Source organism: Saccopteryx bilineata, chromosome 7 (assembly GCF_036850765.1).
Source record: "Saccopteryx bilineata isolate mSacBil1 chromosome 7, mSacBil1_pri_phased_curated, whole genome shotgun sequence".
Lineage (NCBI taxonomy): Eukaryota > Metazoa > Chordata > Mammalia > Chiroptera > Emballonuridae > Saccopteryx > Saccopteryx bilineata.
The window spans coordinates 100,523,358-100,537,522 of record NC_089496.1 but is presented as its reverse complement, the minus strand read 5'-3'; the positions used below and the strand labels follow the sequence as shown (position 1 = coordinate 100,537,522).

At 44.6% G+C, this 14,165-nt stretch overlaps 1 pseudogene; it reads left to right on the top strand.

Annotated features, from left to right (window-relative positions):
* The first annotated feature begins 9,086 nt into the window (after positions 1–9,086).
* Positions 9,087–9,223, top strand: LOC136311278 (U2 spliceosomal RNA; annotated as a pseudogene).
* The last annotated feature ends 4,942 nt before the right edge of the window (positions 9,224–14,165 follow it).

Below are 14,165 nucleotides of genomic sequence, written 5' to 3'. Positions count from 1 at the left end.
TGTTTACCTTTTCAAAAGACCAGCTCCTAGTTTCATTGATCCTCTGTATTGTTTCTTTAGCCTCTATGTCATTTATTTCTGCTCTGATCTTTATTATTTCTTTCCTTCTACTACATTTAGGCTTTACTTGCTGTTCTTTTTCTAGTTCTTTTAGATGCAGGGTTAAGTTGTTTATTTGAGCTTTTTCTAGCTTCTTAAAGTGTGTCTGTAGTGCTATGAACTTCCCTCTCAGTACTGCTTTTGCTGTGTCCCATAGATTTTGAGTGTTGTATGCTCATTAGCATTCGTTTCTAGGAATTTTTTTATTTCTTCTTTGATCTCATTCTTAATTCATTCGTTATTTAACAACCTGCTATTTAGTTTCCATGTGTTTGAGAATTTTTGAGCTTTTCTATTGTGGTTGATTTCTAGTTTCATGCCATTGTGATCAGAGAAAGTGTTTGATATTATTTCAATCTTCTTAAATTTGTTGAGACCACTTTTGTGCCCTAAGATGTGGTCTATCCTAGAGAATGTACCATGAGCACTTGAAAAGAATGTATATTCTGCTGCTTTAGGGTGAAAGGTTCTGTAGATATCTATTAAATCGAGTTGATCTAGTGTATCCTTTAAGTCTGCTGTTTTTTTGTTAATTTTCTTTCTTGAGGATCTATCTAGTGATGTTAGTGGGGTATTAAAATCCCCTATTATTATAGTGTTGCTGTTGAGCTCGCTCTTTATAGCCATCAAAGTCTGTTTTATATATTTAGGTGCTCCTATATTAGGTGTGTAGATATTTATAATAGTTATATCTTCCTGTTGGATTGCTCCCTTTATCATTATGTAGTGGCCTTCTTTATATCTTACTATATTCTTTGTCTTAAAGTCCATTTTGTCTGATATAAGTATTGCTGCCCCAGCTTTTTTTTCATTTCCATTTGCATGAAATGTTTTTTTCCATCCTTTTACCTTCAACCTATGTGCATCTTTTGTTTTAAGGTGTGTGTCTTGTAGACAGCATATGTATGGGTCCTGTTTTCTTATCCATGCAGCTATCCTATGTCTTTTGATTGGATCATTTAATCCATTTACATTTAAGGTTATTATTGATATATAGTTGTTTATTGCCATTTTATTCTTTAAAGCTGTATTCCTCTTTTGCAATATTCTTTTCCCACTTTGATCTGTTTACACCATGCCCCTTAATATTTCCTGCAGCATTGGTTTGGTTGTAATGAATTCCTTGAGTGTTTTTTTTTGTCTGGGAAACTTTATTTCTCCTTCAATTTTAAATGATAGCCTTGCTGGATAAAGTAGTCTTGGTTGTAGGTTCTTGTTCTGCATTACTTTGAATATTTCTTGCCATTCCCTTCTGGCTTCAGGTGTTTCTGTTGAGAAGCCTGATGTCATCCTCATGGGGGCTCCTTTGTTGGTGATAGCTTTTTTCTCTCTCACAGCTTTTAATATTTTCTCTTTATCACTTAGCTTTGGTATTTTAATTATGACATGTCTTGGTGTAGGTTTCTTTGGGTTTCTCTTTAATGGAGTTCTCTGTGCTTCTTGAATTTGTGAGAGTTTCTCCTACATTAATTTAGGGAAGTTTTCAGCTATGATATGATTGAATAAAGCCTCTATCCCTTGTTCTTTCTCTTTCTCTTCTTCTTCCTATGATGCGGATGTTATTTCTCTTTATGTTGTCACAGAGCTCTCTAAGAGTTCCCTCAGACTTTTTGAGTCTCTTTTCTTTCTTCCTCTCTGCTTTCATGCCTTCATTCCAGTTGTCCTCCAACTCGTTGATTTGATCCTCAGCTCTATTCATCCTGTTTTTAATTCCTTCCATTGTGGTCTTCATTTCTGATATTGTATTTGTCATCTCTGACTGATTGTTTTTTAATATTTCAATATCCTTTTTTATACTTGCTATTTCTTTATTTAGGTGTCCGTGATGACCATCCATTGTTGTTCTAAGATCCCTAAGCATCCTTACAATCATTATTTTAAACTCCGCATCTGGAAGTTTGATTATTTCCATATCACTCAGTTCATCTCCTGAAGGTCTCTTTTGTGGTTTCATTTGGATTGTACTTCTTTGTCTTCTCATTGTGTCTGGGTGTCTGGGTGTTTTCTTTGTAGAGCTGGTTGAGTCTAAGCTTGGTGTTGTCTGCTTCCAGTTTTTACTTGTGTTGTTTCCAGGTCTTCTTGGGTTGGCATCAGCTATTATTTATAATCCATTTTAGGATTTGGGCCACTTTGAAGTCTTGATTTGTTTGTTTTCTTAACAGGTGATTGTCTTGTTTGCTGCTCTCAGCAGGGGGCTTATTTGAAACTGTATCCAGGAATGCAGTGGGTGTGACCTGAGGCTCTGAAGTCCTCTTCTGCCAGTTAATCTCTCTGGGGGTGGGTTGCTTTCTCAGCTTCAGTAGGGGGAGGTGTATCAGATCTCCATGGAGACCTGAGTTACTGCCCCTCCTCCCCACTTCTTGTTTTCAGCTGTGTCTTGTTGTGCTGATTGGAGCTGGAGAGATGTCTGTATCTCTGTGACCTGGAAGTACTTTTGTATTTTGCTTTGTGGAAGGATCAGCCCCTCCCCCAGTTATGGCCACCTCCAGCACTGAATGAGTCAGCTTTTTATGTCATCACCTATATTCCTCTCCCCCTCACCATCCGTCTCTCTCTCTCTCCTTTCTTTTTGGAAGACAAACGGGCCCTTTCAACACACCTCATTCCCTGGTCACCAGGCAAGTGGCTGTGAGCAGTATTTAATGCTCTTTTCCTTGGAGTGAGAGCCCAGCCTCACCCCCCCCCCCCCATTTCTGTAAGCAGGGGAGGTTTAGGCGCTCCCTACCAGGTTTGTTGTGGCTTCTTCTTTGCTCCTTGGTTTTTGAAAGCTGTTCTTGTAGTCCAGATTTGGTTTTTCATGATGATTGTTCATAAATTCGTTTATAATCCAGTTTGGTGGGTGAGCTGGGAGTCTGCATCTGCCTACTCTGCTGCCATCTTCAGGTCTCCAATAGGGATTTTCATTAAGGGAGAAGGCTCCGAGTTTATCTTCCTACACAGATTACAGGGAGCTTCACTAAAAATATTTCTGGCCTTCAACAACTTCCCCCTGCCTCTTCCTTCTTTAGTCACGGAGGCTGCTCTGGGTCTGGAGGTTCAGATGAACTTGGAGGTCACCCCGGGTTTCAAGCTAGGACTGCTCAGGCTGAAAAAAAAATTTAGGCTCTTTCATTCTTAAAGCCCAAATATCCCATAGAGCAGCGATTTTTTAACCCTTTTCATCTCATGGCACACCTCAGCTAATTACTGAAATTCAGTGGCACACCCAAAACCTACTTTTTGGCCAATCTAACAACAACAACAAAAAGGTATAATTTTGATTCATTCACACTGGATGGCTGGTGTTATGTTGGCTGTTGTTATTTTTTTTTAATTTGATAATCTAAGGGAAAAAATGTCAGTGCCCCTGACTGAATGATCAGGTATCGCGTGTTTTCAAAATGTTTACGGCACCTTGGTTGAAAATTGCTATGATAGAATAAGGTAAAAAAGGACCAGTTATTCTTGGTTGAAAATGGCTGTGACAGAATAAGGTAAACAAGGAATAGTTATTCTCTGGAAAGGAAGGACTAGTTAAACACACACACACACACACACACACACACACACTAGAAAAGTTTGTACCTTTTCTTGCATAAAGAAAGTAGTGTTGGTGGTTTCTTACAATTAGGGATTCCTGGCTTGTGCTGAAGAGTGCCCTGAGCTCACAGAGGGTGAAACGATACCATCTTGTCCCTTTGATCTCTCTCTTTCTCGAATTGAAACGTCAAAGCTGAACGAGTGGTACAGTCCCGTACCTCTTATCTTGGCCATGGGAACCCCTTCTCCCTTGGGTTCTATGTTATATGATGGGGCGTGGGCAAGCTGGGCGGGATCTATACACCCTCCTCGGCTCTCCAAGAGCAAAGGACTGACACCTGCCTAGCTCTCTATTGCCGAGTCCTGAGTGTGACGACTCATGTCCAGGAATGCCAATAAGAAGTCCATAGCCACAAACCAACACTGTTACTAATTACGGTTGGAACTTGTACTGAGACAGGAAGGGGCGAAAAGAGTCTCAGGGAAGCTCCAGCTTGCTACATGCAAAAAAAAAAAAAAAAAAAAAAAAAAAAAGCAAACTCGTGGGAAGAAGAGAAACCTCAGGAATTTCATTTTTTACCTTGGACCAGAAGACTGTTTCGTAGCTCAGAAACTCCTTCCCTTCCATCTTGCTTTATTTCCAAACTGGGAATGGAAATGGGAAGGATGAAGCCAAAAAGTATTCAACAGTCTCTGTTAGATCCTTGGTTGAAAAATGAGCAGCGGCACATCACCTCCCCCATTCTCAACATCGCATTACGAGAGGAAAACCACAGGCTGAGCCTAGCAAAGGCTCTTATATTGAACGTGCAAGCCTTGCGTGCTTACTCGTGGTTTCTGAGTCTTGGAGGCTCAGAAGTCGTATAAGATGGGGCTATTTAATAAGCATTCTAGAAAGAGGAAACAAACACACACACTTTCAGTCTCTTTTACTAAACAGCAGCCTGATTCCATTACATCCATTTAATTTACTGTTTCCAGGCTCCGGGGAGTCATTTCCATGTGACATGTATCCGGGAACATTTAGAATAGAAGCAGTTCACCTGTGCAAATCAGTGGAGAATGAGTCTGTTCCCTGAAAGCAGAAGGGAATGTATAAAGTGTATTAGATGACTTCTAGAATCCCAGGAGGCCTGGAGATTCAAGCCAGGAGGCTGTGCAGCCAGTGACAGTCCCTGAAATCAATACCAGAACTGTGCTGGGTGATGCCCCACGGCCTTCTCTCTGGACAGAGAGACAGCGGCTTGCCCTGTGACCACACCTCCTATTGGACAAACTTCTGGATCCTCTATACGCTGGCTGTAGTGGCCACCATTCTAGCCAGCATGCCCCCGAATCCTCTAGTCCTCGGGTGGTTCTTCCTTCTCCAAAGATCTCTATGTGAACCCCCCTCACCTCTTCTGGGAAACCCAACTGTATGCAATGGAAGAGGCTCGTGTTCCCAGCACTGCACCCAGCTGCTTCTGCTCAGGTTGGAGTTACTCTGTCTGGAGTGGCCTCTGGGGCTCCAGCTCAATGGTTAGTGATATTTATAGAAGTGGTCCACACCCCATGGTGCCTGAGTCCTTCAGGCTGGGTCTGCTTGTTCCCACTTCTGTCACAGGTATGGCTGGCACTCCTGACCCTTGGACTCCTTGACCTGTTAGAGCAAGGTCATGCATATCTCCAAAGGAGGTACAGGTATGAAGCCCCAGGGGCAGTATAGTATAGACTCACATCAGGAAAGGAAATTTTCACATATATAGCAAACTCTTTTCCTTCAGGGACAGTGAGTCTTATCTTTTTTTTATTTATTTTTATTTATTTATTTATTTTTCTGAAGCTGAAAACGGGGAGAGACAGTCAGACAGACTCCCGCATGCGCCTGACCGGGATCCACCCGGCACGCCCACCAGGGGCGACGCTCTGCCCACCAGGGGCCGATGCTCTGCCCCTCTGGGGCGTCGCTCTTTTGCGACCAGAGCCACTCTAGCGCCTGGGGCAGAGGCCAAGGAGCCATCCCCAGCACCCGGGCCATCTTTGCTCCAATGGAGCCTCAGCTGCGGGAGGGGAAGAGAGAGACAGAGAGGAAGGAGGGGGGGTGGAGAAGCAAATGGGTGCTTCTCCTATGTGCCCTGGCCAGGAATCGAACCCCGGTCCCCCGCATGCCAGGCCAATGCTCTACCGCTGAGCCAACCGGCCAGGGCAGTGAGTCTTATCTTTATGCAGAGTGGTCACCTTGGAGCCCCCCAAACAGTAAAGGGCTCACTCCTTCACTACGAGCTGTTCTTGTTGACACTTCCAGAAAGGTCCCCTGGCTGACCATCGATGGAAAGGACTCCCCATTTTTTCATTCTTCTTCATCCCCCTGTTGGGGGTGGAGGGCAGTGTAGAGCCTGGTGCCACTTCTACTGCGTAATGTGTCACCCCTCCACGTGTTAGTGACGCAAGCCCATATACTGGACATGTCATGTGATGGAATAACCAGCTTAAGAATGAACTCTGCCTAATTTTTCTCTGCTGTGAGCTCATCAGGAAAAAATGAAAGGCATTTTCCCCTTCTTTCTGCCAAGAGAGGAGCCAGGTTCTGTGTCCTAGTGATGTGGACTTCGGTCTCAGGGGGCATGGATGCCTTTCTTTTCAATGGTCTAGGTTTTTCAGAGACGGGCCCCCTGCACTGAAATGAGGACAGCTCTATGGGTGACAGGGGAGGTTGACGGGGACAGCCCCACGGCTGGCCAGATGAGAGGAGGTGAGATTCTGACATGGTGAAGAGCTTGCAGGCACTATCTCATGAAAGGTGACACTTTGGATGAGGGTTGGTTACTTAGAGGCCAGTGAAGGGTCAGGTACTGATGTAAAGGGCCCTAACAGCCGATGTAAGTCCCTTGGGCCCAAGCTGGGCAGGCAAGGAGTGGCACACCCAGCATTCACCCCTGGCCAGTGCCTGGACCAGGCTGGCCTAGGCTCACAGAGCAAGTGAGGCTATTTCAGATGGAGCCACAGCACAGGACAGATGGTGGAAAACTGTACCCATTGTATGCAGGTGATGTAAGGCAAACCTGCTGAGCATTGACCTCAAACTTAGAGAACTGTTTAGGGCACTGCTAAATTCTCTGGGTTCCTGGCAGCCCAAGGGTGGCGATGGGACCCCCAAAGAATAAAATGGTCATTGGACTTCTTCCTGACCCTCAAAAAACCTTATTTTGGAATAACTTTAGATTTACAAAAATGTTGCAAAGACGGTACAGAAAATTCACGTCTACCCCTCACCCAATTTACCCTATTGTAAACGTTATATTTCCATGGTCCATTTTTCCAAAACTCAGAAATCTTCATGGGCACATTATATTAGCTAAACCTCCACCTTCATGTGGATGCCACCAGTTTTTCCACTAGCGCCTCCTTCTGTTCCAGGTTCTAATCCAGAGTACCATGTTTATTTAACCACCACGCCTCCCCAATATCCTCTGTTCTACGAGGTTTCTTAATCTTCCCTAGTTTTTCACGACCCTGACAGTCTGAAAGAACACCGGACAGTTATCCCGTACAATGTCTCTCAAACTGAGTGTCAGACATTTTTTCTCATGATTAGGCTGGGGATATAGGATATGGAGAAGAGTATACAAGGTGTACCTCACCCCACCCCATCCCATCCATCATCCCATCATATCGGAGGGTCCGTGACGCCCACAGGACATCATCGATCACATCAGCCCTCCTCACTGGTGAAGGTGGTGTCTGCCAGTTCTCACCACCGTATGTTACTATTTCCATCTTCCTGGTCAACACTCGATAAGCCATCTGACCCCTTTCTTTTATTTGCAAGAGAAAAATAAAGACGTGTGATGCTCCTTACAACCAAGTGTCATAAAGCACTTCTTGCTAATTCTATTTATTTTGCACCAGGGTTTTCTGGAAGCCCTCTGCCTCGCTCAGAAGTAGCAACTCTAATGGTAGGAATTTCAGGCTCTGTGACAGTTGGGTGTGGGCGTGCGGGCTGGGGCGATAAATGTAAGCAGCGTTCTCAATTCTACCACTCACGCAGTGCCCCGCGCCTCTGACTATTTATAGAGCCAGAGCCTGGGGTAGGTAGCCTGTTCACAAAACCTCGGTACAGGTTTGAAAACTTACCATGCCTACACCTGTACAAGGGACCATTCTACCACGTCTTTTGTAACCTGGGGTGTGGGAGCAGATTTAGACGGGGTGATGATTGTTTACCCGGGACAAATGAAACATCTTCGGTTGAGAGCATAATTAGAGACGGAGATGGCTTTCCTTCTGTTTCCAGTCCAAAGTGTTCCCTGTGAGACAGTCATTCCATCTCAAGAGCAGGACTTCCCCACACCTTTGAAATTGGGAGCTGCAATGAGGATAGATATGAAAACAAGTATAGAGTCCCCTGCTCAGGGGTCAGACCTACTGTCCAGAAAGATGCTGCCTCCAAAGTCTTGTTACCACCTGTTTTGATTCCAGGTAGGTATCCTTGTAAGCCTCTCTTATTTTCCCAGTTGCTGCAGTGACCCTGAGAGTTATGGATTTTCAGGTTTAATGCTTTAGACAGAAAGGGCTTCTGTGGTTGGACTCCACAGAAAAGCCACGAATCATTCAGAATATCTAAAGTGACAGTCGGAGTAGTTATTGGAACACTGCAGACATTGTTTATTGGGCTTTTGACTTGTAGAGAAGCAAAAAATTTAGCAACGGATTTAGAGAAATAAAGCATGGTAATGTTTATTCACACGTTGTGCTATTGAAATTAAAATTTAGTTCCAGAAGTCTTTGACTTGGGTCGTTAACAGAAATCATCTCAGAATATCCCTTCAACGTGGGCCGTGTGAAAGCCCTTCTGCAGAAGGTCAGGGTGAGCGTAGGGTTGATGGAAGTCTTTGGAAGAGAGTGAGGCGAGTAGGAAGGGGTCCTTGGGTGGGGGTGGGTTCTGAGTTCAGGAAGGCAGAGCTAAGTAAGTGCCCCGAGGCTTCCTCTAGTTCGAGGCTGAAGCTCACCTCCCACATCCGCCTCCAGTGGCTCCATTTCGACCTTTCCTTTTACTCTACACATTTTGCTGGAAGGTGGACTGCTGAGCAGAGGATTAGAACCAGATTTGGCTTCTGCTCCTGAGAGCAGTTTCGAGGGGGTGGTGGCAGGGGGAGGGTGACGTGGGACAGACAGCTGAGCAATCGAATCAGTGGCCGGAGTTACCTGGCTGATGAGGTGGGGTGGGGACAAAGGGAGCTAGGAGGACCAGAAACAGGACAGGCTGAGAGAATTGCAGGGACTTAACGCAGCCTACCTTCATGGAGATAACGATGACAATTTGCTTCTCTTAAAGAAAAAATGATATAATGACATCACGATTAAACTTCGTTTGGAAAAATAAACATGTAATAGAGCTACGGAAGTTTTGGAAAAGGGTGATAAGGAGAAGAAAGAACCTTAAATATTTTTAAAAAGATCAGAAAGCTACTTTAAAACATGATATTCTGGTCACTTCTTGGCCTTTTGGCTAAGATCAAGTGTAGTATCTGTTCTTACCAGTTTAAAACATGATGCTTTGGGCATAAGAATTGTGAAGTGGATAGACGGAACCAAATAGTTAAACTAAAAGAAGCCACAACACATTTAAGTACTTAATAGATCATAAAGGAACCAGTGAGGAAAGATCCGGATAATTCAAAACGTGGCGGAATATTGGTCAGTTGTAAAAGACTGAAACTACGACCTCACCTGATATATTAAACATATTACAGATGGATTAGCATAGAAGTAAAACAGAAAACCTCCTAAAAGCAGAAGGAAAAGTCAAAATCGAGCATTTTCTAAGTGCCACATTATTGGACAAATGAATTTGTAAAATTTATATTTTTTTGAGTTTGCTCACTTTTATTGTTACAAAATGGCGCTGGGAAGCCAGTGTGTGCTTGCCCTATGGGCAGGGCAAATTGTGATTGCATTCCTGCTTGGGAAGGGCTATTTTGCTAATGTTTGCTGGAGGAGAGGTCTCTGTAGGCCCCGCCAGTTTTTCAGGGAGAGCAGAGAGAATGCAGAGTGCTGAAGAAGAAACCAGCTTTTTTTGCAGAGAGAAGAAGGATACCGATGGGGAACCAGAGCTGAGGAGCTTTGTGAGCTCCACTGAGACTGGTGGGGCCTTTGATTCTAGAAGGAACTAGAGAAGATTCTCCTCGTTTTGGAACCGGATAATGTGTCAGGGCTTTGGGAACCCTGAATGAAAGGGAAGTGCTTCCCCTGTGTGTTTTCTCGTCAGCCGGTGCGAGACTTTAATAAAGGAGTGGCCCACTATTTTTTGGCTCCACTGTTTCTTTACCTTCTGTCCAAATCTAATGAGAACCTGCATGTCCATGATGGTGGCAGCCACTGTCCCTACACACATCAATAGAATAAATTATGAGAAGAGAACAATATTTTTCAATGACATAAAAAAAATTCTTGTGCTGGCTGGTTTGCTCAGCAGTAGAGCATTGACTGATGTGTGGAAGTCCCAGGTTTGATTCCCAATCAGGGCACACAGGAGAAGCACCCATCTGTTTCTCCACTCCTCTCTCTTCTCTCTTTCTTGTTCTCTTTCTCCCCCCTTCTAAAGCCATGGCTCAAATGGTTCAAGCGAAGTTAACCCTTGGCACTAAGTGGCTCTATGGCCTTGCTTCAAGCGCTAAGATAGCTTGGTTGCTGAGCAATGGAGCAGCAGCCCCAGATGGGCAGATAATCACACTGGTACAGGGCTTGCCAGCTGGATCCAGGTCGGGGCGCATGCGGGAGTCTGTCTTTTTGCCTCCCTTCCTCTCATTTAAAAATAAAAGAAATTCTTATATGTCTAAAGAAACACTAAACAATAAAAAGGCAAATGACAAACTGGCAAAAATATTTTCACACTATGCTAAAGAGTTAATAGCCTCATTTTGCAAGCAAACCTTACAAAATATGAAGAAAAGAGTACACTGAGAAATTAGACAAAGACTTGAACAAAAATGCAGACACCCAACAAATGTGAAAGAATGTCCAACTTTAGAGATAAAGAAAAAACGCACAATTAAATGAAAAGATAGCATATTTCATCTATCTATAGGGCAAAGTTTTTTTTTAAAGGGACTTTGGCAATATGTGCCATGAACCTTGAAAACATGTTCGTTACCTTTGATCCCAAATTCCACACTTAGGAATCTATCTGAAGCTAGAATTTTGACAATAACAACCCCATTTTGAAAAAGCAAACTCTCCGTAAATGTATGTATGCTAACCATAACCAAAACCCATGAAATTATAACTGATATAATCCCCTATTTTACATCATTTTACAATATCATTAAGAGAAAGGGTCTGTAGTGAGATCATTCAGTCACAAACACTGTGACAACAGGCAAGTCATTTGACCTCTCTGACATTTTAATCTTTAAAAGGTAATTTTGCTGTTTGATTAATTCCCAGAAGTATTGGAGGGCCCACATAATTGCTTAATAAGTAGTAGAGTCATGTTTTCCACGTCCTCATCATTCTGTTCCAACCCTGTAACATGTATTTGCTGGTTTGCTTTGAATTAACAAGTCAACCACTGTTATGATTTAGGAATCTGGTAGAAAATAGGAATCCTGCAGAAGAGAGAAGGGAGTGATTTTGGAAACTTCTAAGGATCTTGGTGCTTATTGGACAAAAGTAGGTGGACACTATGTAGAACAACCTGTTCAAATGTTCCCATGAAGGAAGGTCACAGAGGCTGGTAGGACATAGACAGAAGCCCTGTATCCCTGAAAATTAAGCATTGATAAGCCTAGATTTAAAAAGAAAAAAAGGTAAGCAGTTGGCCACACAAGTTTTCAGGACACATTTATCTTGAAGGAAGCCACCAAAAAAAAATATCGCTTCACCTGAACCTGAAAAAAGTCCTCAGGTCCTACAATGTGACTGTCAGTGATGCCCATCTGACTCAGACATTATTTGTGTCAACACGAATGCCCACTGATGTCCCCCCCAGGAGGAGGCACAAAGCTGGTGTGAAGACCTGGTTAACGGGACAGCTTCTGGGTGGGAGGATGTCCAGCTCTGGCCCAGGTCCCCACTAATGAAATGGGGACAGCTTGTGTTAGAGCTGGAAACTAAGGCAGACTACCCGCCATGTGCCAGGAACACAGAGACATCTCTCTGTTTACAGCTCAGACCTGACCAGATTGAAAGGAGGGCTGACCTGACCCGGGACTGACTGTAATGCAGACTCAGGCAAGCGCCCCGCCCCCAGAGACCACAGCCTGTAAAACTTCAAAGCCGGTCCCACCGTATCTGCAAATTCCTGGGGTTTATGTTCTCATGATCCCTCTGCCGCTGGCTCCTCTGTCCGTCACGCTGCCACTGCCTGGCCCGTATCAGCCCGGCCAGAATCTCAAACCCTTCACTGCTTTCCACAAATCATCCACTGAGACCAGCAGTTCGTGAGTTTAGTTGTCTTAACTCAGCCGTTCTCCACCAGGGCACGTTTGCCTCTCAGGGGATATTTGGCAGCATCTGAAGACATTTTTGGTTGTCACAGCTGGCGGAAGGGTGCCAGCGGCATCTGGTGGGTCAAGACCAGGGAAGCTGCAGTGCACAGGACAGCTGTCCTGACAAAGACTCTATTCTGGCTCCAAATGCCAATAGTGTTGACATTGAGAAACGCATTAACTGAAGAGGGGAAGGTCACGGGGCTGGTGACATGGTAATATGGTACAGTGTGTGGATTTCTGTTATCTCGGTGACTTCCCTTTCTTCTCTTTCTCTCTGCCCCACGCCTCTTGCCTCAACTCAATTCTCAGGACCAAAGCAGATTCCTATCCCTGTCGCATGGTTCACAATTGAGCAATTGCCTTGAGTAATAGGGAGTCTTTGGAGCCGCATCCCCTTTACCAAGAAGCTTGTCAAATTATTTCTTCCAGACTCAGAGCTCTCCCTGAGAGGAATTCTGGTAAATACCACCCTGCTCCCTGGCATCTATCTATTGCCCACTCATGTAAAGAAACCGCTTCTCCGGGAAATGGAAGAAGCTTAGATCCTCACCAATGCCCACCAAACTGCAGGTCAGGGCTGCAGAGGAAGGCATAGGCAGGGCCTTGGGGATAGGCCAGGAAAGGAGAGAAACACCAAGGTTTTGCCAGCTCTTTAGACTCTTTGGGGAGCTGCTATTTCCAGCGCCAGCATGTGGAGTGGACAGCGGTGCAGGGAGCATTAGGGACCCTGGGGATGCTTGCTTGGAGGACAGTTGCATCAGGCAAAGCATGTGCATTGCTGTAAACATGGGCAGGGGTCTCAGCAAGTAGGTGAAGCCTGCTGGCCAAGGACCTGTGGCACTGTCTTAGTCCCTTCTTTTCTCCCCAGCACCCACCCAGCTCCCGTAGAAACTGCCAGGACCTCTGACCTAGCACAATGGAACTAGAGTGAACTTCTTGTGTGAAAAATTCAGACAGATGGCCTCATCATTTTGACAGATCGCACCTGAACTCCCAACAGCCCGGCCATCTCTCTCTGGAAGGCTGGGCTCAGACAGAATGAATGCAAGAGACACGGAGGACTCCACTTCTAAAGGAGGGAACCCATCGGAGGAATCCAGCCAATATGTGGAATAAACGGCAAAATAAACTCAGTGCAAAAAAAAAAAAAAAGTTCGATTTGTGTTCTCAGTAAGACCCAGCAGGACACTGAACTGAGGACAACGAAAACAATTCCGAGGAGGGAGCCTGTGAGAGCAGGACAGGCAGCCCAGAGATGAAAACCAGGATTGCCCAACTGCAAAGCCCGGTGGAGGCACTGGGGAGCACAAAAGTGAGAATCAGGGAGGGAGAAGATACGATTGAGCCATTCTCCCAGAACCCAGAGGAAAAATAGTGAAAATCAGGGAGGGAGAAGATACGATTGAGCCATTCTCCCAGAACCCAGAGGAAAAATAATCTCTTGGTTATGGGGCAAATTGAATAATGATAAATATTTTTTCAAAAAGAGGTTGAGGATAGAAGAGGTGAAAATAGAACCAAAAGAGACTAAACCACTGTAACTGAGGGCCAGTGAGGATCTTCTTAGAAAGGATCAATGCAGACCTTACGAGAAGTCAGCCCTGTCCTTAGAACAGGCGGAAATGAGCCCAGGAAAAGGGGATTCAGCAAAGAGCGGCTTGCCTGGGCCGGCCCACTCGGGCCAGCAGCATCCTGACAGCAGTATTTGCAGAGTGTCTGCAAAGACCACACATGTTTCTCTTTACTTTCAAGAGTTGTTGAATCTGGGGGCTATAGGAAGACAATTAAAAAAAAAGATCTGATGAGAATTACTGCAATTAATGAAAATAATTTTTTAAAAAATTTATTTGATTATTTTATAGAGAAGAGAGACAGGGAGATAGAGAGAGAGAGAAGTGGGGAGGAGCAGGAAGCATCAACTCCCATATGTGCCTTGACCTGGCAAGCCCGGGGTTTTGAACCAGTGACCTCAGCGTTCCAGGTTGTGGCTTGATCCACAGCGTCGCCACAGGTCAGGCCTATGGAAGAATAATTTACATTGTGCTTACGCATTGCATTGACTCTGCGTAGGTAGCC